The 27,185-nt window shown below is 36.4% G+C and overlaps 1 protein-coding gene across 10 annotated transcripts in view; it reads left to right on the top strand.

Annotated features, from left to right (window-relative positions):
• The window catches only part of LOC137252423 (serine-rich adhesin for platelets), a 236,989-nt gene continuing 209,804 nt past the window's right edge, over positions 1–27,185 (top strand). For all 10 annotated transcript variants that reach the window (XR_010953554.1, XM_067788084.1, XM_067788081.1 and 7 more), the window contains exon 1: positions 1–746. The gene's annotated coding sequence lies outside the window, so the exon portion shown is untranslated. The remainder of the gene's footprint in view (positions 747–27,185) is intronic.

Raw genomic sequence — 27,185 nt, 5'->3', positions numbered from 1 at the left:
GACCAATGTTTCATATATCAATTCATTCGCAACTGTCGCGGCGTACGGACGTTTGTAAACATAAGGACACGGAAACGGATACGCGGACGAATACATACACAAATTTTTTCTTTCTCATTGGATTAAAGAAAATATTTTAGATACAATTTTTAGATTGAGTGATTTTTTCATTTCATTTTTGTGTAATAAAGACGGACGTTAAGTGAAAATTTCAATTTGAAAAACCATTGAATTTTTCATATAAGAAAAGTGAATTTTTTCGTTTGCAAATATACCTGTTAGGTATGTGTTTGTGGGTGTGTATGTATGGGAATAAAAATAATGTATTGTGATTCACAGAAATAGCAGACTTTGCAAGTGCAAATTGGGAGCAATACAACAACAACAAATAAATAAGTCGGTAGAAGTCGCGCTGCATTGGTAGAAGAAGTTTGCAGAAAAAGTTAAGCAAAAAAAAAAAAACAATTAATAATCGAATTTTGGCGAAACGAAACGAACGCAGTAGTGTTTAAAAGAAAAGTAAAAAGCACATACAAATTTGCTTGGAAGTGTTTGTTGTGTGTTGCAAAAAAAAAACTTAAAAGGCAAACGAGCAAACTTGTTTTATAAATATGGACTTATTACCAAGTTTAGCTTGAATTAAAAAAAAATAATTATACAAAAACAAAATCAAGCCAACTAGCAACCTGCCGACCAACCAACTCTACCTGATCGGTGCTCTGCTGCAGTTTATTCAATTTTAAAAGGTAAATGAAAGTGTAATTCTAGCGAAGTGAAATTCGTGTAACTGAAAACGAAAGAAGTTAATTGGAACTGAAAAATCATTTTATTAGTAATTATAGTATTTTATTATAACATGTTTTTTTCTTTCAATTAATACATGTTTATTTTAATTACTTACCTTGAAAATACGATTTCGGGATGCAAGCAAATTTCTCATAATCATTTGTGTAATTTTAATACGGTACCTGCTATAGTATACATATGTAAGTAGGTATATGTATGTACATATGCATGTAGGCAGGAGTCTCCTCATTGTGTTTATGGAGCAAATGTTAATATTTTATGTAAATGTTAAAACAACAACTCTTCTTAGCAAAAAAAACCGTTCACAAAGTATTTTGCATAATTCTCAAGCTTAATATTTTGTTGCTGCTGCGGCGAATGAGAGTATACACAAATTCGACTTTGCTATCAAAATGGGGGGATGTTCTGAGAGGGTGGTGCTTGTGGAGTTGATTGTTGCTGATGTAATTGGGGTGAATTGTTTGTTTCATTTTGATTAACATGGTGGAGGTAGAATTATAAGTTTTATTTTTAAACTCCATTTTGCTCATGATAGTGTATGGTATTAGTATGGGTACGTAGTAATAGAGAATGTGTAAGCGTAGGCGTAGTATGTGGTATTGGTAGTAGAGCCCGGAAGCGTAAGTGTATTCACTAGCGTAATTTGTGAACAATGATATGAGCGAAATCAAACTACAAATCAAGGCAAAAATACGCTACCTACATATGCATTAGAGATATACGCCGCCGATAAACGCCACCACCGCCAATTTTAGTCGTTTTTCGCACGCCGCCACCGAATGTCGAAAATATCGGCGCGGCGGCGTCCGGCGCGTTACTATATATTCTACTGTTGTTCTTGTTGTTGTAGCAGTGCTTCGCCCCACCTAATAGTTGCGACCGATCACAAATTCATCAATATCCTCTGCCGGGATTCCAAGGAAACTTGCTGTTTCAACAGGGGTGGACCATAATGAAAGGGGTGTTAGAGGCGTTGGTTCTACATTACAATTAAAGAGATGGTTAGTGTCATGTGGGGACACATTGCAAGCGGGCATATATTTTTTATGTCGGGGTTGATTCTGGATAGGTAAGAGTTTACACTGTTACAGTATCCAGAACGAAGTTGAGCTAGAGTGACTCGCGTTTCCCTGGGGAATTCCTGGCATAATGGTCCGACGCCTGTTTGTGGAGTTCACCAAGGACCTGCTTGTGTTTTTTTGCTTCTTACGGCTGAGTTCTCCTTAAGTCCCTAGGCGGTGTTGGCTCATCAATCAGATCTCTGTTGGGATGCCCAGGTTTCTGGGTATTTAACAGGAACAGTCGTTTAAGACTGTTTAAGCCATTTATTGTTCATGTCGAAAATTGGTCGGATATGGTCAAAAGGGGTATCAACGGATGCGCATCACTGCCAGTTATAAGAAACTAATTGCGAAATTTAACTCTTTCTAACTGTTCATAAGTTATTAAAAAAAGAGGCGCTTTCGATGTCAGCTTACCAGGGACTTTGCATCACACAATTCACCAAGTTATTAAAACAAATAACTAAAAGAAAAGTTTTATAATAAAGTTGTTAAAAAAGCAAATTATCCAAAAAAGGTACCGATTTAAAAAAAAAATTACATTGCGATTGGCTGAAGGAATAAGCGAAATTAGTGATGCAAAGTCCTTTAGTAGGTTCTATAGGCATAAACACTCCTTTGAAATGATTCTTACCTCATACTTAAGTTGAGGATATATGTACGTATGAGAAGGGTTTGAAAAATCACTTGGGCTTACATTTAAACACCTGTCGTTTATTTGCGAAACTATACAATAGCGTCTGAAATGTTAATTTTGAATTTCACACTTCATCCTTCAACACCCAAGTATCCCGGTTTGACATTTTCTAAAGTTGGCGACCCTATCCAAAACTAGTCCCTTGGAGTGAATCACATTGTTTATAGCCTACCAACTAAGTTTAAATATAACCTACGCGTCACGGCTCCTTTTACAAATGTGAATACGTAGGCACATACATATATTGACCAGCTGAGGCTTTGTCCTTCGCAAGAACGCTCAAAGTGGTGAAGCAAAAGCTTTCCCAAGACAGTCGGAACTAATGACCGTGTGTGCTACTACCCCAATGTAGTGGACAGTTGAACTAGTCTGAAAACTGAAGCTACGCGGTCATGCATTCTAAAATATCGTTTTGATTTAACGAAGACTATTGAAATCAATGTTGTGAAAACAAACGTCTGAAAACTTTGGTCTACATTTTAAAAAATGTAGATGCGCCGAGGATTATACGAATTTCACCCATGAGTTACGCAATGATATCCTCTTAGACTGCTTATGATTTCGAGGGCGGCATCCTTGGCCGAATAGTCACTCCCTAACGTTTCAAGGTGTTTCTCTGGGGTAGCTCGGCAGCATAGCGCAACAAAAACATCTACTAGAAAGTGTTCGGAACTACACCTAGAGCTTCTAGGAAAGTGACGTCGACGAAGGTACATATGATTTCGAAGTTGCAGTCCTATAGCTTCTGTGCTGACATAAGGTGTGAGGGGCAGGAGGCGTTGTAGCGACTGGTGGTCGGGATTGCTACTGTTCGCACATCGGGAATTGTAGCACTTAATCATCGGAAATTGTTGCCCGAAAAAACTGGATGCGCCCTGTGCCAAGAGAGTCATGAGTATTAATAGACCATTAATAGCAACCGTAAGTTGCCTTGTGCGTGACCGCCAAGGAGTCACAAATGATTTAAAGAAATTGTGTTCGCGACGATTATTAGGAGTTAACCCCAGGTGAAACTACGCTTTGCACGAGATATACAGACAAAAGTGTGACCATTTTATGTATCTCTATTTCTTTTCAGCAGACGCATCAGTACCAATTCCAAAGATGGGGGTTAGGCCAGAAGGTACCCCAGCGGGTTAGGGGGTTAGAATATACCCGCGGTAGGTATGCCTGTCGTAAGAGGCGACTAAAATTCCAGATTCAAGGGGTTGTGTAGTGCAACCTATTCAGGTTGCAAGCGCAATATGTAGCTTCTCCAAACCCATTTGTCAACCTCACCCTCGAGCGGCGAATCCCGTTTCACTAACAGACGAGGCTCTGGCGACCCCAAGCTTCTAATGGAACTTTAGGTGGGGAGGGAGGGATGGCCTGAACGTTTAATGTGGCCATATAAATCGTTCCCGGGATGGTCGGGCTAGCACCTTAATGGAGCTGTGTTACTGGAGTGTACCGGATCGGTATCCGGCAAAGGACCATCACATCGATAACACTCCCCAAAGCTTTCGGGGAGCAACCTTATCGCTACAACAACAACAACAACAACCGGGGTTAGGTTCAAAGCCTCCCTGGAGTAAGTGAACGAGGGACAATCCCTCCGCAAAGAGCTACTCCTGAAAATTTTTGAACGATCTTCGAGTTTTTGAGGCACGCCGCCGCCGCCGGTGTTCTTACTTTAAAAAGCTTGATTTTTCTATTTAAAAAACTAATATTTAGGAATGGTTTTATTTGTATGTATTTAAGGAAATCGACGTTTTGGCCATTTCGGAAAGATCCGCTGTTTGATAAAGTGATCGGCGTAAACCTCTAATATGCATTCAATTATCTCATCAATACGCAATTTTTATGCATGCAAGGGCATGAAGAGATGAACATATACACTGCTGTTTTGTTGGAAACTAACAGCCAGAGTCTAATGGCAACCATAAGCAAATGCGTTATTTTTATGACTGATGCACAAAGTGTTTACAAAAATAAGGCAATGGTAAGGTATTCAGGTTTCAGTTAAAACTTCTTTCTCTTTAAGGTTTTGCTGGTAGTGACATCTTTATGCAATGTATAAAAATAAAAGATCATACATAATCTTATTGTGCTAATATATATTTCTTTTAATAAATGAAATGAAAGGAAATTTGGTTAGATTTATATGTAATAATAAAATGCTTCGAGCCAGCTAAAGTTCAACATATTTACATATAAAAAGGTCGCTAAAAACATTCAGTTTACAAAGACGGAAGGCACGCCGTAAGCATAGACACAGCAAAAATGGGTTATGCAGATATAAAGAACAACAACAACAACTCCAAATGGATAATAAACAAGTTTCAAGTTACATCGAAGAAAGTGGTAAAGCTTAAGTCTAGTATAAAATTTTTGTTAAAATGCAGAAAATCTAAACTTATACCTAATTTTATTAAAAATTGTACAAAATCTTATAAACTATTTGTATATGAACGAGACATGCATCAAAACATAGACAGAACGTTAGACAAATATACACACCATTATCATACAAAAGTATTAAACCTACTTCTTAAACACAAACACAACATACTAAAGAGACAAAATAAGCGATTGGATGACATAACAAAAAAACTAAAGAAAGCTTTGAGTGCAGATGATCTACGAGAATTTATGGAAAATGAAGAAAACGTCACAAATAAACTAACAACATTGGTAAAAAAAAGGCAAGTGGCAAAACATGAGAAATTAAGAAACAAACAAAATAGCATACTTACTAACAACAACCACGAAGATTGGTTTGTAAACAAAACGACAATCGACTTCCCACAAGATATCAAAGCGCTTCTCGCAAAGGGACCGAATTTCGCGTTACCGGTAAAAAATTAACGTTTCCCACTCTTCCAGTATATTGCTGACGGAGAGGAACTTATACAGAGCAATAAAGAAAAAGAGACACAAGAAGAAGCCCGCACTAAGCTCACGCTTTTAATAAAAAATCATACAACAACTAATAAGGAAAGTGCAATAGACCGTGCAATATTAGACACAGTGGAACAGACGCAGAAATTTCTAAGCAAAAATGACAATATTAGAATTTTAACATCGGACAAGGGAAACAAAACCGTAGCTATGGACATAAATGACTATAACAGCAAAATGGGTGATATTTTAAATGACTTGACTACTTATCGTATTCAAAGACAGGATCCTACATCAAGGTTGCAAAATAAAAATAACAGTCTCGTAGAGAAACTTTTCAAAATCGGGTGTATCTCAAAAGCTGAAAAATACAAATTAACTACGACCACCGCGCTAGCACCCAGGATTTATGGACTTCCCAAGATACAAAAAGAAGGAACGCCACTTCGACCTATTTGTTCTGCCACTGGTTCACCATCATACGGTTTGTGCAAATATATCGTGAATATTTTAAAAAATGTAACGGCGAACTCCACTTACAACATAAAGAACACATACGAATTTAAAGAAAGAATTAATAACACATTTATTTATGATGATGAAAAACTCATCTCATTTGACGTGGTGTCATTGTTCCCCAGCATACCAACAAATTTAGCATTAGACATAATTCGAGAAAAATGGGCGGTTATAAAAGAACACACTAATATACCCAAACAAATTTTCATGGAAATACTTAAATTTTGCATTGAAGAAACTAGATACTTCAAATTTAATGACACGGTATATACACAATTGAAAGGAATGCCAATGGGATCCCCGGCATCCCCAGTCATAGCGGATATCATAATGGAAGAATTGCTCAACAAAACGATGGAAAAGCTAAGCCGTAAACCAAGAATATTAACCAAATATGTCGATGATTTATTTGCGATCATACGGGAGGATGAAGTACAAAATACGCTAAACATATTAAATTCGTTTGACAGAAATATTAAATTCACGATAGAACTTGAAGAAGAAAACTCACTGCCGTACCTTGACTCTATTATAATCCGCAGAGGAAATCAGCTAAAACTAAAGTGGTATAGAAAAGCAACAGCATCCAGACGAATCATCAACTTTCATTCGAAACATCCCAAAACGATGATAATAAATACAGCAATGGGCTGTATACGACGTATGTTGCAGATAACAGACGAAGTTTACCACAATGAGATTAAAAAAGAAGCAAAATTACTGTTAAAAGACAACGAATTTCCGGAAAACATGATAAAAACACTATTAAAAAGAGCCAAATTTACAAAAAATCAACAAGACCGTGAAACCCCTAAAAAAATTTTCAAATTCGTCACTTATGTACCTCATTTATCAGAACGACTAGCGAAGTCAGATTGTTATGATAAAGAAAAAGTAAGAATAGCCCATAAGCCAACCAACACTCTGAAAACCATGTTCAACAAAACTAAGTCAAAAATACCTCAATTAGAAAAAAGTAATGTAATTTATAAAATTCCATGTAACGGCAATAACCAAGAACCTTGCAAAAGTATGTATATTGGCACAACGAAATCAAAGTTAAAAACCAGACTAGCACAACACAAATGCGACGTTAAACAGTGCCATCATTCAAATACACAAAAAACTGCACTTATGGCACACTGTGCAAGTAGCGGCCACTCCCCCAACTTCGAAAAAGTAACAATATTACAACAAGAACAACACTACAACAAACGATTTACACTAGAAATGTTACATATAATTAACACTCCACCAGACATTCGGCTAAACTACAAAACGGATACCGATGGCGTTGCTCACTTGTTTCGTCATTTACTAACGATCAAATAGACAGTGTTAAGCTCCGCGTCAAGTTATAAAGACGTGAAAAGAAATGTATGTACATATATACAAATATTGTTTATGTTTTGACTGTTTTTGGTAATAAGAAAATTGTTTATATCACATTTATACACAGATCCTTGAGAACGGTTATCGCGGAATAACCGAAATATATTGGAATAAATTAGTTAAAAAACCTGTGGTTTTATTCAACGTATTTTTATTGACCTCGAGCCAGCTAAAGTTCAACATATTTACATATAAAAAGGTCGCTAAAAACATTCAGTTTAAAATATAATAAATTAAAATAAAATAAAATAAGATAAATAATAAAATAATATTAAATAAAATAAAAAACAAAATGAAATTAGATAAAATAAAATTAAATTGAATTATATGAAAGAAATAAAATTCAATATAATAAAATGAAAGAAAAAAGAATCGATTTTTAATCTATGAGTTACGTGTTTTTTTTTTGGAAAATTTTTCGACTTATCATCACAATATTATCAATATGTTATCGGATTGTTAAAAATTTACCATCGGAGTGGTATCCATTTACTATCAAAAAGTTATCGATATGTTATCAAAAGGATATCAATTTAGTTTATGAAACTTATAGATTTGTTACTGGAAAGTTACCAATTAGTTAACGGCATGTTATAAAAAATATCGATTTTGTTATAAAATATATATCGATTTGCTATCCAAACTCTTCTCAAATAGCCTGAAACTATTTGTTTCTGGAAAATTTTACATGATTACGACACTCTTGTGGATTGCCCGAGTGCTCCAAAGTAATATAAAATATTAAGAAAAAAGTTTTTTCAATTAGAAACAAATTTTTCAAGTCAAGGGCGCCCCACGGAAGTGATTTGGTAAACACTCGGAGTGTGAAAAGCTTCTCAGTGAAAACTCATCTGCCTTGCAGATGACTTTCGAAGTCAGCATAATACAGCAACATGTACATGTAGCACGTCACAAATCGGAAGTGAAGCTTGGCCTAAAATCTCCCTTGAATATCCTAAAAATGAAAGAAATTGATCATTAGAGCCCAGTCTTCATCCCGAAAAATTTTTGAAATCAACATCCGAAACCATTAAGCTTAAAACGTTGAGCATAGAGACATCTTTTGGCTGTATGGCTGTATGTGAGTTGAGGCTGCTGTTCACTGTTGTTTGGCAATATGTGTATCAAATGAAAGGTGTTGATAAGGCCTTCCATACAGGGTGGATTATTAACTCTTTATTCAAACCTCTGCTCTTTCTCTTTACTAAGTTTATGTTTGATGTTAAAGAAGTACTGGTATAGTGGCAGAGACAGAGAAATGAGGAAAAAGAGAAAAGTATGTGAACATAATTTATATGTAGATATGTTTAACTTTCTCATACTCCACTTGGAACCGCGCTTAAAAACATAGCATATGCTAAGCACCTGCTCTGTCATGATGTGTACTTGAACTTTTATCACAATTTCTGAATATTGTAATTTGTTTTTGCTACAGTCCGCCTAAGGCAATTAAGGTATATCTAATTAACCACAAAAGTGTTTATTATATATTGAAATTATCAAATGTATTTCACGTTAACTGAGACTTCATCTACTATATACAATACCTTTCTTACTTACTTTTTCCCTAAGCAAATGCAATCGCGTAATAACGCCAAAACTACAAATGACATAACCGGCAAAAGTGGGCGAAAAGAAAAATGAAAATCGTGCCCACAAAACTAACATCAATAGCAAGATTTAGCTGTCACTTGTTTTTGTAATAAAAATGAAAAAATCACGACTTATTGCACATACAAAATACAATTAATGTGTATGTGCGTTGTAAGTATGTATGAGGTTGCTTTTGTGGTCTGGGTCATGGAGGCCACTCCTCAATTTTCAGTGTAAATTTTTTTTACTGCTTTGCCGTGAAAAGCTAAACTTATTCAACCGCCTGTTTTTTGGAATTTGCTTCCGCTATCCGTTCTTTACTACCTTTATATTAAGTCCCTTTCATGTTTGTCCCCTCATTTCCATACGAATTTTTGACCCACGGAAAAGTCTTTTCGGTAACTTCCCGTTGAGCTAGACACTTGATACTTAGAACATAGTTCAGATCTGGGGAACATTACAAAGCAAGTGAAAAAAAAATCCGCTATGTGGCGCTAGGATCGAGATATACAGAAAATAAATTTTAAAATGGAAATTTTGCGATCGACATTTAACTAACTTCTCGGTAATCCAGAGACTTGGAACTTAGTTTGCGAAAGACCCCAGGGAATCTTGGGATCGATTTTAAAGTAACTTCTCGGTGAGCTAGAGACTTGAAACTTGGGCCGTGAGTCAGAACCCGGTGACAATGCAACATTTGATCAAAAAAATTTCGCTAGGTGGCGCATGGATCGAGATATTAAGAAAATTAATTTTGATTTGGGAATCTTTCAATCCATTTTTAACTAACTTCCCGGTTACCTAGTGCAAGACCCGGTGACAATACAATTTACAGAAAACAAAATTCCGCTAGATGGCGTACTAATTGAGATAACTATAAATCCCTGAAAAACGAGGGGAATCTTGCAGTCGATATTTGAGTAACTTCGCGGTGAGCTGGAGGTATGAAACTTCAGCCGTAAGACAGTACCCGGTGACAATGCAATATTTTATCAAAAAAATTCCGCTAGGTGGTGCATGGATCGAGATATTAGGAAAATTAATTTTAATTTGGGAATCTTTCAATCCATTTTTAAATAACTTCCCGGTTATCTAGAGACTTGTAACTTAGCACATAGTTCGAGACCCGGTGACAATACAATTTATAGAAAACAAAGTTCCGCTAGATGGCGTACTAATTGAGATAACTACAAATCCCTGAAAAACGAATGGAATCTTGCGATCGATTTTTGAGTAACTTGCCGGTGAGCTAGAGACTTGAAACTTGGGCCGTGGGTCAGAACCCGGTGACAATGCAGCATTTGATTTAAAAAAATTCGCTAGGTGTAATGCGGATCGAGATAGTAAGAAAACAAATTTTAATTTGGAAATCTTTCAATCCATTTTTAACTAACGTCCCGGTGACCTAGAGACTTGAAACTTGGCACTTAGTTAGAGGCCTGGTGACAATACAACTTATAGAAAACAAACTTCCGCTAGGTGGCGCGCTAAGCGAGATAACTATAAATCCTTGAAAAACGGGGGGAATCTTTCGATCGATTTTCGAGTAATCTTGCAATCGATTTTTAACTAACTTCCTGGATATCTAGAGACTTGAAAATTTAAATATAGTTTAAAACTCGGTGACAGTGCAATGTTTGATCAAAAAATTTGAGCCACGTAACGCACAAGTCGAACTATTTAGAAGATTAGGCCATACCTTCTTGGCTAGCCTCCTGAGTGTTGCAGGCGTTGTAGAATTCCACGTCGTTGAAGGCCCAACTCAATGCACGTCCTTGCATACTTTTAGGCGTACGCGACTTTCACCACGATTCTTTTAGACTTTCAGGCGTATGCGAATTTCACCACGATTTTCAGCTGTGCAAATTAAGTAGCTGACAAACGTGTTGGAATTCTCTTGTTATGATGCGAGGTGGAATTCTCTTAAATCTTGGGAATTAACTAGGAGGATATCTTCAAGTTAATTCCGATCAAGGCAGTTAATTTCGGACTTTTGTTCGTCTATCAGCCGCTTAACCCACTATTCTTTATCATGAAGCTTCTTATACTTTGATTTTTTTTGGTGAATTTTTGGGAGTAATGACCTAACAAGTGGTGAATTACGGGTTCTGGTAAATGAACTGTTAGTGGTGGTGATGCACCACAGGTAAGAGGTAATTCTCTAAACAAATTATGGTGTTACTAGACTTTAAAATTTTCTAAAATCTGCGGCACAAAATTGTTATGCTTATTGAGTTAAGCCAGTACTCCATGGATAGCCTCGTGGGCGTTACAGGCGTTCTAGAATTCCAACTCGTTTGTTAGCTATTCAATGTACACAGCTAAAAATCGTGGTGAAAGTCGCATACGCCTGAAAGTTTGAAAGGACGCGCATGGAGTTGGGCCTTAAAAGTTTTTACGACACAAGTCCTTTCAGGCGTTCGCAACTTTCACCCCACGGAGGGAAATCTATGGCTCGATCACCCATAACTATTGATACTACATTAAATAAAAATTGCTAATCCTGTCCCATCAATAAATATGGATATGTTATCACTGTACGATGATGAATCAGTATTGAACTGGTATCCAAACAAAGTATGCGTAAGAAATCAATTAACTATTGATAAATTCGGTATTTAAAAAAAAATTTGATATTTGGCTTCAGCATGATTCGAACCCTTTTCGTCCGGGCTTCGTCCATAAATATTTTTCTTATATGTGCAAATACAAAAAGTAAAGTCCCATCAAAAAAAAATTTTAAATTACGATATGACTTTGCATGATGATGAGATGCAAGATCCACTCCAAACAGATATCGCACGAAATACGTCGCTATCAATAGCAAAAATGATATAGCAGCCCAAGCATTTCCCTCAGTGCACAATTTTTAGATGTGTAAATTGCTGCAAGCTGTGAAACTAACCATAGCAATACACCATGCAAACACGAGACATAAACCCTTCTGGTTAAATGCCATTATATCCAACAGATGGCGCTGGGTGATGCACAACAGCCGAGAGAATTACGGCGACATCTGCTGGATATAATGTCATACACATATAACCAGAAGGGTTTGTGTCTTGTATTTGCAGATTTAGCTATTTTGAACATATAAATAAAGATAAGAATTTTCACTTAGGAATTACTTAAATTACTAATCAAAGTTGCAATTGCCTTTTTGAAGGCAGTACTAAAAAATTGAAAATAAAAAGATGAATAAAAAATTTTAAGGACTACCTTTATATAAATGTACCAAAAAATAGAAGGCAATTTTTCCTTTAATACAGACATAGTCTTATTGAATTTTGACTAAAAAACTCTAACAATAGCTCTTGTAAGAATTTTAGGATTTAAAATTTTAAAGGTGGAGCGCAATCTTTCAATTTAAGGCAAACCATGTACTTGGAATTAATTAATTGATTATTAAAAATTTAAACACACGCTCTACCTTTATAATTTTAAATCCCAAAATTCTTTTACAACCGCTATTAATAAAGGAAAAATTTTCTTCTATTTTTTGGTCCATTTATATAAAGGAAGTCCTTACAATTTTTTTATCATCTTTTTATTTGTTTATTTTATTTTCGAATATCTCTTGAAACTTAAATATTTGTTTTTTCTTTGCGTAATCACACTCTGTCCTTAAAATTACGTAAATGAAGGTAGAACAGGTACTATCTGCATACGCCGCTGAACCCGTTGTGCAAAATTTAATTTACTTATTCTCAAATTTCATCTAGTTAGACTTTCAATTCTTTTATTATTTCCCCCTTTTTTGGCTTTTTTAGATACGTACCTGCGCTTGTGGTTATTGTTGCCGTCTGCTTTTGAAACAAATTTTGCCATTTTTTTTGAACCACTAACCTGGTTTAGGTATAAGAAAAATTGTACATCTCTTATTTCATTTGTTGGCAGGCGTAGGATAAATATGCCAATGACTGGTTCTTTAACATTTCAACTTCAAACTCGTTGGCATTGTAATATGTATGTAAATACATATAAAGAACAAGTAAAGGTGTTCAAGTTCGGGCGTAACCGAACATTATATACTCAGCGTGAGCTTCAATTGCACATTTCATATCAGATAAATTACTTTCCTACATAGCACGTCGCACAGCCCGTTTAAAAAACATATCTCCCCATTTCCTTTTACAATAAAACTTGATAAGTGAAATATCATTGTTTCAAAACAATTTTTTGCTACATTATAGCTTATTATTTTCGTCTACGACCCTTAAAATACATTTATAAAAAAGTGGGCGTGGTCTTTAACCGATCTCGTCCATTCTCTCTAGAAATATTTCCTGCCATAGGGAAAATCTGCGTACCCAATTTTATTACGATCCGTTAATTTTTCTTCGAGTTATGGCTCCCGAAACATAGAAAATTGCCTAGTCATAAAAGAGGCGGTGCCGCGCCCATTTTTTTAAATTTGAAGTTTTTCCTATTTATTGTTATAAATCCACTTCGGAAATAAAATACCATTGATATAAATCGCCTTTTTGCAAAGATGTAGCTTATTTTATTCGTCGACGACCCTTTTTTTAAACATCTTTTATATAAAAGTGGGCGTGGTTCTTAACCGAATTCGTTAATTTTTCTTCAAAACATTCCTTATAGTAAAGGCAATCTCTCTGCCGAATTTTGTTACGATAGGTTTAACGATTTTTCATTTATGATTAATAATATTTGTAAAATTGATTTTATCATAAGTGGGCGGTGCAACGCTCATTTTAAACAAGTTTTTTAAATTTTTATCAAGAGTCTCAATATCAGTCCACGCGTCAAATTTCAACATTCTAGGTGTATTATTCACTAAATAATCAGGTTTTTTGTGTTTTCCAAAATGTTATATATGTAAAAAGTGGGCGTGGTTATCATCCGATTTCGCCCATTTTCAATACCAATCTATTCTGATAAGCTAGTGTACCAAAGTTGGTGAAGATATCTCAATATTTACTCAAGTTATCGTGTTAACGGACAGACGGATGGACGGACGGACGTGGCTCAATTAAATTTTTTTTCGACACTGATGATTTTGATATACGGAAATCTATATCTATCTCGATTCCTTCATACCTGTACAACCAACCGTTATCCAACCAAAGTTAATATACTCTGTGCGCAAAGCACGCTGGGTATAAAAATTGAAAGAATGGGAAGAAGGGATATACTCTCAATAAGAGCACCGAATTGATCAGGATCATGTTATGTGAGGGTATTTTCATGTTCCACTACTTGTTAGTATGAACGAATAGGCTGTTTTAGTATGAATGTGCTAGCGAGTTCGAAATAGCAAAAGACTTTGTTTATTTGATAACCATCATTAACACAAAACACAACGCCAAATCTAGCGAAGAACAGATAGGAAATTAACAACCAAAGTCCTCTCTCGGCAAACTAATCGTCCCGTCCTGCTATATGGTGCAGAAACATTGACAGTGTCAACATCAGGTGAGGCGATTGTGGGATTTTTCCAGCGTTGGCGAATACCAAAGGAAAATACTTAACGAAGGAACTTTATGCTGACATAAACATAGTCCAGCGAACTTTAACACAGCGGCTACCCTTGCTAGGCAATATTATACGAATGAAAGATAATGCTCCGGCCAAGAAAGTTTTCTTATCGGAGCCCGCCTACGAAAGCAGAGTAAGAGGAAGCACCAGGTGGAAAACGATTTAAACTGCCCTGGTTTTACCAATTAGCGCCAGTTAGCCCAACGAGGCGAGACTGGGGCAACCTTTTGGACATCCAACGCCGTTTAAACGGTTAAGCGTCAATTAAGTTAGTAAGCAAGCGAGCCCAGTAGGCGTTATTTTGCCCAAAAATGTGGCTTTCATATATTTCCTATTTTACCTTCACTCGCCGTCGCCTTCTTTGCGTCCCTCTACCTGATCATTTTCCCTCATCTTTCTCTCGCTATCCTCTTCCTCTCGCTATCAGTTTTGGTTATTTTTACTTTAAAAGTATCCTCTCTTGGTCTCTCTCTCGTTTTCACTCTTTCTAAGCCTTTTATCCCTCTCACTCTCGTCCCCCCTTCCCAAATTCTTTTCTCCTTCTTTGTATTTCGATTCGTCAGCCTCTTTTTTACCCTCTACCGCTCAAACTTCTACTCAATCATATTTATTCAGAGGATTACTATACAAAATATAAAACATCTACATGGGGCATCTCAACACAAAATAGTAATATCTGCCTCGGGGGTGAGAAAATGCAGAAATGTTCAATTTTTTCTATGAGAAGGCGTGGTAGGCCCGTTTCACATCAATAGCGATATCATGTCATATAATTGTTGGTGCCGGCAATTTCGACAAAATCGAGAAACTGGGTGTATTATATGCATGTTATTACAATAGGTCTTCTTATTTTTCTTGTAGCAGCGAAGGATTTGTGGAGTTTTTTCAATGTTTATGGTCCTTCGTCGCATATTGATCCGGTAGGATACGGAAACAGCAGGGTACTATTCCGACCATCTCGTAATCGATTTGATGTGACCACGTTGAACCTCCTTGCTCACCCAACCCTCTCCTTCCGTGAAGAACATGCGGTCGCTTAATAATAGGTGAGATTGATATTTGGTTTGGAGAAGGTAAAAATTGCGCTGCAAATCCCTTCAAAGGGTTGCGATACACAACTCTTGAATAGCATCGCGATTGGCGGAGTCGATGCGCTCACATCTTTCAGCTATGGTGAGAAGAGCACAACCGTTGATTGCTATGAATTAGTTATGACGGCGAATGTGCTCATACAGTGTGAAGGCGGTAGGTAAAACGCAATCAATGAATCATAGTTATTGGTGAGAACGTAAAAATCTATGAAATAGTGTCGCTGACTAATTTGTTAGTGATTGCGAGTACGATACAAAAGATGAATGAGGTGAATTAGGGGCGGTGGTAGAAGTGTCTGGTGAGCCTACACGAAGAATATTTAGCTCTTTTCGATTACCGAAGCTATATGATGAACTGGTGAGGGCCATCTGTCTGATTTCATGTGTTTTACTTATGGTACCGTTTCAGATTAATACATCCAATTAGTACCAAACTTGTGTTAACAATCTCTTGAAGCGATTTACCTACGGGGAGATTTAGGTCGAGTTTCTCTTCTAATTTGCGTTGTTTTCCTACAAGATGGCAAGACGGCCCCTACATGCTTTATATCGACTGCGAACGGCAGCTGTGAGACAGATATATTTTCACTGAGAAGCTTTACATGGCAGAAATACAGTCGAAGTATTTGTTGAACCACTGCCAAAGGGGACCCCGCTTAGAAAAAACTTGTTGCTTATTGACACTGAACTAAACGAACGGAACTTGAACCCAGGAACTTCGGTATGATTGGCTCGACCTGTTTGAGTTTCAACCACAAACCACGCTTATAAACCAAAAATACCCAACATAGCCTTCTGGTTTCATTACTTGAGAGTTACTTGAGTTCCCTAGCTTCCGAAATGAGGTTTCTTATATTATTATTGCGAACTTTAGCAGTTCGATACATCACTATGCTGCCAGTAAATAAATGCACAACAACAGCAAAGTAAGCAATCTCACATGTGTCATGTAAACAACAAAGCAAACCGCCACACATACATAAAACACGTAGTCAACAGCTAAGAGCGGAAGTTATTGCTTACACATATACACGCATACAGGTAGAAGAAAACCGTGAATATCAGATGCAGAACGAGAAATAAATAAGCAGCTGTTGTTGTTATTAGTTACCGCGGGTATATTTTGACCCCCTAACCCGCTGGGGCAGGCATGCTTAACCAACGAACCGATATCATTTCGTTACGATAATCAACGCTAAGAACGTCAAATTAACGTTTCGTTTATTAACGTTAATTATCCTAACGAAATGATATCGGTTCGTTGGTTAAGCATGCCTGCGCTGGGGGATAAGCAGTTGTTCGAGAAGGCTGTTCGTAAAAAGTCTAGATCCTTGGAAAAATATTCGAACTAGGCAACAGAGAGTATAAAAACATCACAAGCTGAGGAATAATGAATCAGTTTAATTTTAGCACGCATTAAGTGAAATACGCGAGTTGTGTTGTAAATAAAGAACATTGCGATTCGAACTTTAACAGAAGGTGCAGAATAACCAAGGATTCCCAAAACTCGTTACACTATGATCATTCTCTTATTATGCTTCTTTATCGTATTTTACAAGTTAATGGGGACATGTCAGTGACAATTTCGGTATTGGTTGCTGCAAATGAAATTGAAAGCAAATCTACATAAACTTCCTATATAAACACATGCTGATATTTTTGTGGCCTTCAAAAGTTTGAGCTCTGGCAGCTCCTAAATCACACTTGAATTGCCAAGCAAACTTCAGAAGTTTATTTCAATATCTTTAAGTATTATTACCTCTACTCGTTTTACGTTTTTCCCCCAATCGCACACTTTACTTTCCTCTAGTAATTTTCCATCACTGCCGAAGCCCTTAAAAAAGCTGTAGGTTAGCGCTATTTAATTGGCCACTTACTGATTTCGCTTAGCATCAATATTTCAATGTTTGGCCAAATGCCAAATAAGCGTTAGTAAATAAGTTGACCTCTTTAAATTGTTACACAAATTTCAAGCTACTGCAATTTGACGAAAATTGAAAGTTTACTTAGTAAATGTGGAAATTTTATGTTATGTTGTATATGATTATGATTTTATAGGGAAAAAGGTCACTGAAAGCATAAACACTTTTATTGGATTCGGCGTAATTGCTTAGTTTTGCTTAATGCGGTCTTTTGTTAAATCATAAATGAAAGCGAAATGCTAAATTTTCAATTTTCACATCAGTTAAGCGAAGCTTTTCAGTTTTCCAACTATTTTCGCTCCAGTAAGTCTAAGGTCTATTGTAAGGTATTTCAATTAAAAAACAAACTGGCAAAAACATACACTAAACTCTGCTATGTAAGTCGGAGCTCTCTTCCGTCTATTCAAGCCGATAATGTTGCCGTGAAGTTACTCCGGCTACCCGAAGTATTTTAGAATACCAGTAACTATTTCAACAACGTAACTATTTCAGTAACTATTTCTAACATCAATTGATCTCGCCACCCGAGCTTGAAAAAGCTTAAAAGCAGTTAACACAAATTCAGAATATACTTTGTTCCTGATATTATTACTAGCGGGTCGGGCAGGCGTTGTACTACCCTTAAATTTGGTCTATCTGCAAATCTTTTAAGAAATGTTTACCTCTTACCCTATCTTCCCCTCTCACCACCTTTCGGTATCCTTTTATTCACTCCTCACTCTGACTTTCTCTTTCTCTGCGTCTCTTTCTCCCTCTCTTATCTTCCGCTCCATCTATCCCTATCTCTCATCTTCACCTAACTCTATCTCTTTCTCAGTATCTTTTTCCTTTCCTCTTTTCTCTTCTCTCTAGTTCTCCCTATTCTTCTCTGTCCTTTATTCCCAGTCCCAATTCGCCTAACTCTATCTCTTTCTCCTTCCCTTTTTGTCTTCTCTCTATTTCTTATTATTCGTCGCCATCCCTTATTTCCCCTAAAATAATCCCGAAGTAATCTTGAAATTGTTCCAATTGAAATAATTTCGAAAATGATCTAAATTTCGAAATAATCCTTAATAAAATCCTGAAGTGTTCCTGAAATCATCCCAAAATGTTCCAAAAAATATGCGATACAATTCCATCCCTTTAAAAATTTAATCGAAGTCCGTCAGTTCGTTTCGACTACGGGATTCTTCTCCTACTCGACCCTGCGTTAAGTCAGAGTCCTCCCGGGATGATTTGAGGGCCATTTGGAAATCACTTCGGGTACATTTGGGGGTAATTTCGGGATGATTTTGGGGACCCCTCAGCGTGTGAGTTTTGAAATGTACATTTTTCTTTCGTACAAATTATATGAAGAAAATATGTACATTTTAAAACTCACACTTTCTACCCCTAGGGGTCCTCCCAGGGTAGTTTGGTGGTCATTTCGGAATGATTTTGATGACTTCCTCAGGGTCCTCCTGGCGTAAACTTCGGAATGATTTTGGAAAGTCCTTCGAAATCTTCGCGAGATCATTTCGGAATGATTTTGGTACTCCCTTGAGATTCTTCTGGGGTCATTAAGGCGTACTTTCGGTATGATTTTTGGGACTCTCTCGCGGTCCTCCCCTGGCCATTTTGGGAAATCACTCGGAGCCCTCCTGGGGCCCATTTGGGGATCACTTCTGGGTCGTTTGAAGGTTATTTCGGGGGTGGGGGGGTTTCTAGGGGTCCTCCCGCGTACCTTTGGGGCCATTTCGGAATGATTTTGGGGACTCTCCAGATCCTCCCGGGGTCATTTGGGATCACTTCGTCATATTTTATTTTATCATTATGCCATATTTAGTTCCTATCGCAATCTGTTCTTTTCTGCGTCCCGTGACGGCTTACATATTTTTTTCTTAACCGCACTTTTACCGATAAGTTATAGGTTTTGCTTCTATTCACTCTTAATATACATCTCCCCTTTACCCGCGACCGTTCAATACTTAAGTTGTTAAATGTACATATGCTTACCTATTAAATATTAATTAATTTAAATATACATATGTACATAAATGTGTATGTATGGACATAAGCAACAATATCAATGGTGATTAAAAAATCTAATATAAGAAACTGAAAGCAGATGTTTAGAATAACACAACAGAGAAAATAATAAACAAAAGTAAGAGAAAACAGAAAAGAAAAGAGAGGGCATTAAAGGGGGAAGACATTTCACTAGCTTATGCATATGGATTCTAAAAGCATAGATATTTACATTCATATGTGTATTAGACCGGCCTATTTCAAAATGACTTTTTCTTTGCACTCTGGTTAGAAGCGTTTATTAGCTTACCGTTTTTATTAACCCAACGCAACTTTCCAACCAATTCGGAAGAAACAAATATAAATTATTTACCGGTCTAATATGCAAGCATACTATATATAGATGTGACGACTGCAAGGTGAAATGAAAATATAATCATGCGGATTTGTAGAGATTTTCTTGCGTGCAAATAAAAAAATGCCTAATAAGTAAATATAAAAAAAAAAGAAAAAGTAAGCAAAAACAACAACAAATTAAAATATAACGTAAAAAGAAAAACAATTTAGTTGGGTGGTGGTGCGACCTGGAAAAAGTGTAATAAAACAAGCAAATGTTGTGTGTGGTAACTTCCTTACAAAACTTTTGGAAAAATCGATATCAGCTGTCACTTTTGCGTTGTTACTGATTTTTGCGTTACAATTACTACAAAAAAAAAAAAAAAATATATATATATATGTATGCGCATATAAATTAAATATGTATTCGTGTTACGTGCGTGGTATGCCAAAATGTAATGCAGAGCAATCATAAAATCAGTTATATATAAGACTTGCAAGCACAGTGTTACTAGATACCCATATTGTTCCTATTTAGATAAAACAAAAGTGAATAAATTTGTATTGTTGGCTAACAATAAAGCTGTGTAAATGTCTGTTAAACTGAAATTATTGATGGGAGCTGATGCTAGCAGCAGCTAACGGAAAATAGTACACGAACTTAGTAAATATTGCACACCAAAACGAATATAAGCTTACTTACATAGGTACACATATAACTAATTACCAGAAAGCCTATATATGGCCAGATCCAGCGTCACCTACGTTTCACTGATCGCCACAAAATTGTAAATTTTTCTGCTAATTTTCAACAACTTCCAAAATCCTGTGTTAGGTTATAAAATTTATCGAAGTGCGTAAATCCGTTTCAACTGTGCGATTCTCTTCCCACTCGATCGTGCGTTGAGTCAGGTCCTCCCGGATTTTTTGAGGGCCTGTTACGTGGCTGACTGTTTGGGGTGGTGAGGAGCGGCGGCAAGCAAGTATGCTTGCATCCCAGGCTAGCTCGTCGTCTTGGGCGGGGTATTACACCACCGTTCTTACCCGCAGCCACATGAACAAAAAACGGTTCATATCTGCATATGTGTCGGAAAGAAAGAAGCTGAAAAAGATGTAAACATACGTGGGTGGCAAAGTTAGAAAGAAGGAGAAAAACGTGAAGACCTTTCCTTTCAGGTGGAGTCTTCCCACCCTCTGCAGCGCAACTTGCGCTGAACCGTGGGCGCTGTGCTGACTCCCATTTCCTATTTGGGGATCATTTCGGCTTCATTTGGGGGTCATTTCGGGCTGAATTTGGGGACTCCTCAGCGGCTGTATTCAGTACGTGTGAGTTTTGAAGTGTTCATTTTTCTTTCATACAAATTAGAATTATGCATCTACCTCCGGGGGTTCTCCCAGCATCGTTTGGAGGTCATTTCAGAATGATTTTGATGACTTTCTCAGGGTTCTTCCGCGTTAATTTGGGGCTAACTTCGGAATTATTTTGGGAACTCTCTCGGAATCATTTCGGGAATCTCTAGGAATCCTCCCGGGGTTAATTGGGGGGACACTCTTAGGGTCCTCCCGGGATCATTTGGGCGTAATTTCGGAATGATTTTGGGGATTCTCCCGAGCCGTTTCGGTATAATTTTGGGGAGTTATTCGGAGTCCTTAGTAGACTGGTTAGTAGAGTCTTATGTTGGAATTTTTTAATTAAGTTAAACATATTTGCAAAGAATTATAAAACACTTGGCGTTGGCTAGGCAATAGTGTTTGGTGGTTTAGTTGATATCAAAGAGATATCCTTGGCTGAATCTTTACACACTATTTGTTGCTTAGGTAGATTAAGTTCTTTAAGTATTAAACTAAAACTGTAAAAATACTCGAACAAAGTCTGCTTGTTGCCTGGAACTTGTTTCTGAGTTTTATCTAATTAATTCTCCTTGCCAGATTTTTGCAATCGCATTCTATGCTACTATTTCTTTCGGACAGTTTCTTAAATGTGGAGCTTTTTACTCATAATTTATTGCCTTCTGGTATAGAGAACAGATTCTTTGAATTAATATATTTTCTAATTCTTCTATAGATGGCACTGTATGCTAGTCTTTTGGAGCTTTCAAAGATTTTCCTATTTTCATTTTTAAATACATAAGCTAGTGAGGGGTTTTCATAATCATTTAAGCCTTCAATTTCAAATTTTAAGAGTTTTTAGTTACTTAAAATTGGTTTCTGATAGTTTTTTTTTCATAATATATACCATGAATGATACTGTTATCCATTGGCGGAGAGAGAGGTTCCATGAGAAAGTGAACCTTGGTGCGCGGATAATTCTTCCTACATAACTGTAGACTGTGTGGAAAATATGTTGTAAAAACCTTCCATCAACCGAAAAATGTTGAATATATTCTTTAAGAGCATTTTAAACACCTTTTTTTCCTCTTAAAGTAAAGCGCTGTTTGAACCATTCCAATTAGGTACAAAAAGCTTGTTTTGAAAAAGCTGTCAAAAAATTAGTGATTTAACGCCCGAGTGATTAATAAGAAAAATAACTGCATTACCTCATTACTGTTTAATGGAGCTGATTGAAAAAACCAATTTTATAAGCGCTATATTCTTATTATAGCATCTATCGAATAGTGTTAGCTTTGTTCCACTCGTGACAAAAAGTCAAAAGTTGTTATTCCAAATTTTGCAAGTCGTTCTGTTTTTTTTAGAGATTTGTTATACAATGTTAGCAACTCGTTTTAAATATATCCAATAGTTCAGCTTTGATTACTTTATAGTTGTTAAGGAATTATTCAACAATAAAGTTTGTTCCAGCCGTGGCAAGTATGAAGAAACTGTTGTTAGAAATAAGTGGGCATTGCTAATGTGTCTTATTATCCCAAAATAGATATCAACTGATTACGCTCAATAGAAATTTTAATCAAATTACGACAACTATTAAAGAGGTTTTTTCATGGTCTTTGAGTCTTTGAGTCTTAGTCAAAACTTTATTATTCTTAAAATTTTCCGTAACTCAAATTTGTTTAGCCCATGAAATGATTCCATGACGTGAACGATGTTTTGAACCTTTGGAATACTTAAAAAAACAAAAAAAAAAAATGTAAGGCGCGATAAACTCCGAAGAGATCTAAGGCCGAGCTTCTCTTCCAATTTGCGTCGTGCTCCTCTTGGTTTTCCCTACAAATTGGCCGGACGGGACCTACATGTTTTATGCCGACTCCGAACGGCATCTGCAAGGCAGACGAGTTTTCACTGAGCTTTTCATGGCAGAAATACACTCGGAGCGCTTGCCAAACACTGCCGAGGGGCGACCCCGCTTAAAAAAATTTTCTTCTAATTGAAAAACCTTATTTCTAAAATTTTGATGTTGCTTCGCCCGGGGTGCGAACCCAGGGCATACGGTGTGGTAGGTGGAGCACGCTACCATCACACCACGGTGGCCGCCACTTTATACTTTATTTACTATTACTATTTAACGTTTTTCATTCGAACATGTCCCACCCGTCACAAATGCTGTACCATCCGTGACACTTATAGTTCACTAAAAGTACTGAAACATAACAAGCTGCTTCCATATATTTGTGGCGTTTTTATAATTTATAAATTCACTAATATGTAGCGTTTTTTTTTTTTGTCCCACACGTGAAAATTACAGTACTTATAATAATTTGCATATATACTAAGATATGGTGAAATTTTTTTACATAACAGTACTCATTAAGTTTTAAGTGTCCCAACCTATATATTAGAACCTGAAATCTTCAACTGTATTTATGAAAATGCATCAACAAAAATGAAATATTGCGAACAAATGTCCCCCACGAGACGATGGAACATCCCTAGACTTGTTTAAGAAAGTAATAGGCAAGTTTTTTATTTGCGTCACTTACGTTTTTTCCAATCTCAAAATCCTAGTTGATTTGCCTTTATTTATCATCATTTTTCCGGGACTTGCCCATAAGTAATCGAATAAATAGTATAGCAAATGAACCATATTAGGGTGCGTCAAATTATTACTTTGTTTTTAACTCATGGTCTTCTAAAACCCATAAACTTGTTTATTTGTCCTCTTCGCGATAGAATCTTTTCAGAATGTTGTCTGGACCCTGAAGTAATAAATACAGTAAGTAATAAATAATCTTTACTTAAGTGTCGATAGTGTTGTTATCGAAAAAAAGATAACACATCGATTATAAATCGATAATATGTCGATAGCTCTTTCGTATATTGTTCCTTTGATTATATAACTTTTTGATATAGTTTAAATAAAAAATCGATAGATTTTCGATAAAAAACCGATAATCCGTCTACAAAATCTGTAACAAATTCATCACACTTCGAGAACAAATCGATAACTAATCTATTACTTTTCAATAAATGTCGGTAGCAGATAACTCGTCGAAAAGAAATATACATATATACCACCATCACGCGTCGATAACTCGCCGATAGTTAGCATTTCGATAGCTTTCCATGCGGTTTCGGTTTTAGTTTCACATCTTTCTGCACTTATGCCACACTGCACAGCATACCACTTTCAAACATTACACTTACACTTATACGTATCCTAAAAATAGTATATGTGCAAACATCTTTCTTCTTGGTATATGGGATCCACTGTAAGTGTAGGTGTAAGCGCCACACTTGGAATAGGTATGCTATATAGGGGAATACAGAATGTATGTATGTGTAGGAGTTATGTATGGGAGCGCTGTGTTGTATGGAAGAATACAGAATCTAGGTTAAGCGCAGACATAATATTTAGAGGCAGTGGGAGGGAAGGACGGTAAAGGAAAAAAGAAAAAGATGGGAGAGAAAATGAAAGTTGGGAAACCAGAGCTGAAATCGGGACGTCGTGTTATCGAATCTTATCGATAACAAGCGTTCGCCGTGTCGGTTTTTTGGTGTTGTTCGGTAGTTTTTTTGTTTTTTTTTTTTTTGTGAGACTTTCACTTTGTGAACACTTCAGTCGTCCTTTCACTTCTTCTTGTATTTCGCAATTTAAGTGTTAAGACCATTTGATGTGTATGAAATTTAAAAATTTAATTGGCACACCCTAATAATTGTATGTTATATGAAATCACATTTATTGCATATAGGCAGATGTGTTTCTTTTATACAAATGCCTCTTAAAGAAACACAAATTTGATGCATTCGCGCAGAATGCCGAAAAAGCAAAAACAATCAAACTGTGCAAAAATTAAATAAACTGCATTTGTTTTATTTATTTCACATATTATTTGCACATTGTGCTAAAATTTTTTACTTACGTACATACATACATACATATATACATAGTTATATACATGTGTACGTGTATATAGTAAATATGTACATTTAAAAATAAATAAAATTAGCTTAAACAAACAAAATATACTTAGCATTGTCTGGTTTTAGTCGCAATAACACAAAAAATTTGTGCCATTAAAAATAACAATAAAAATGTTTAAAGCGTACATACATACATAAATATACTGCTGTTTGACTGTCAGCGAAAGAGATAGGTAATTACAGATGGAGTGATAATCGAGCATAGTTTTAGTAGAGAATACCGTAAAATGATACTCGCAAAAGTGAATTTTATATTAATAATAGAAATAATAGAATAAGTCTCCGAAGCGATTTTAGGCCAAGCTTCACTTCCAATTTTCGTCGAACTTCTTTACACTTTTCCTACGAATTGGCGGAACGGGATCTACGTGTTTTACGCCGACACAGAAGAGCATCTGCAAGGAAGCTGAGTTTTCACTGAGAAGCTTTTCATGGCAGAAATACACTCGGAGTGTATGCCAAATCACTGCCGATTGGCGACACCGCTTATAAAAACTTTTTATAATTGGAAAAAAATTGTTTCTAAATTTTTGATGTTGCTTTCCCCGTATCTAGAACCCAGGATGTTCGGTGTGGTTAACGGAGCACGCTACCACGGCACATTACGGCGGCTGCCAACAATAAAACAGTTACACGTTTTTATATTGCACTAACAGGTACAATAAAACGAGAACATCACAATAGCAACACCACAAAACCGTTTACTTAAATACATCTAAAACAAGTAAGGAAGGCTAAGTTCGGTTGTAACCGAACATTATATACTCAGCTGCCAAATTCCAGCTTGCAAAACTTTTAAATTACCTTCTCTTAAAAGTGGGCGGTGCCACGGTCATTGTCCAAAATTTTACTTATTTTCTATTCTGCGTCATAAGGTCAACCCACCTACCAAGTTTCATCGCTTTATCCGTCTTTGGTAATGAATTAGCGCACTTTTGCGGTTTTTCGAAACTTTCGATATCGAAAAAGGTTATAGTCCGATTTCGTTCATTTTAAACAGCGATCTGAGATGAGTGCCCAGGAACTTCATATCAAATTTCATTAAAATACCTCAAAATTTACTCAAGTTATCGTGTTTACGGACGGACGGACGGACATGGCTAAATGAATTTCTTTTTTCGCCCAGATCATTTTGATATATGGAAGTCTATATCAATCTCGATTAAGCTGCAGACATTGGTGCTTTATCGGTTACCGTATCGGTAACCTTATAACAGCTGATTCGACCAACCTTATGGGAATCAATACAATCTATTATTGGTGCCGCTAAGGTCGTAACCGTATCGTAGCCAACCAATTAGTTTTTGGTTTACCGTCGTAACGATAAACAGCTGATTACGTTAGGGATACGACTACAGCGATACGACAAACGGCACCAATGACTGCAGCTTTAGTTTATGCCGTTACGGGGTACCGTTATGCGAACAAAATTAATATACTTTGCGAGCTCTGCTCAGCTGATTATAATGAAACTTAGGCAGAAGTAAAAGTGATGTTTACTTAATTTGTTGAATAAATGAAATACATATATATATGTATGTATGTACGCGTTGTTATATTCTTACCCTGCAAAAAATGCGATTAGGCTAGAATGAGTCCGGAATGAGCAGCAAAGCAGTATGCGACTAATGCAAGTTTTGATATCTTTGTATGCGTTGAACTGTATGCCCTATGAAGAGACTAATTGTAGCCATTTATACCCGAATGGGAACGATATGACCAATCCCCTTTGTACCCATATAGCACAAATGAAGACTAATCTCTTTTCTCATCAAAAAGTATTAGTTTTCGTATGGTACGAGGCTATGTACATTTTAAATGCAATATAAAAACTTGCAAAAAATTGTTAGATACATTTAAGTAAAAAAATTATTAAGTCGCCAACTCATTCCAAGGCATATGGGTCGACGATAATGGAACATATGGTCCAAGTCATTTAGGTTCAGCATAGGTCTCCGCATTTAAATTCTTCTAATCAATTACCTATACTCTTTTTTATTCAACTCACTTTGTTGCCGTTTTTTTATGTTTTCTAAAATGGGCTACATAGATTCAACGTGACTAATCCCAAATGTACCCAAAAGCG

Source organism: Eurosta solidaginis, chromosome 5 (genome assembly GCF_040869045.1).
Source record: "Eurosta solidaginis isolate ZX-2024a chromosome 5, ASM4086904v1, whole genome shotgun sequence".
NCBI lineage: Eukaryota > Metazoa > Arthropoda > Insecta > Diptera > Tephritidae > Eurosta > Eurosta solidaginis.
This window is presented reverse-complemented; position numbering and strand designations above follow the sequence as displayed.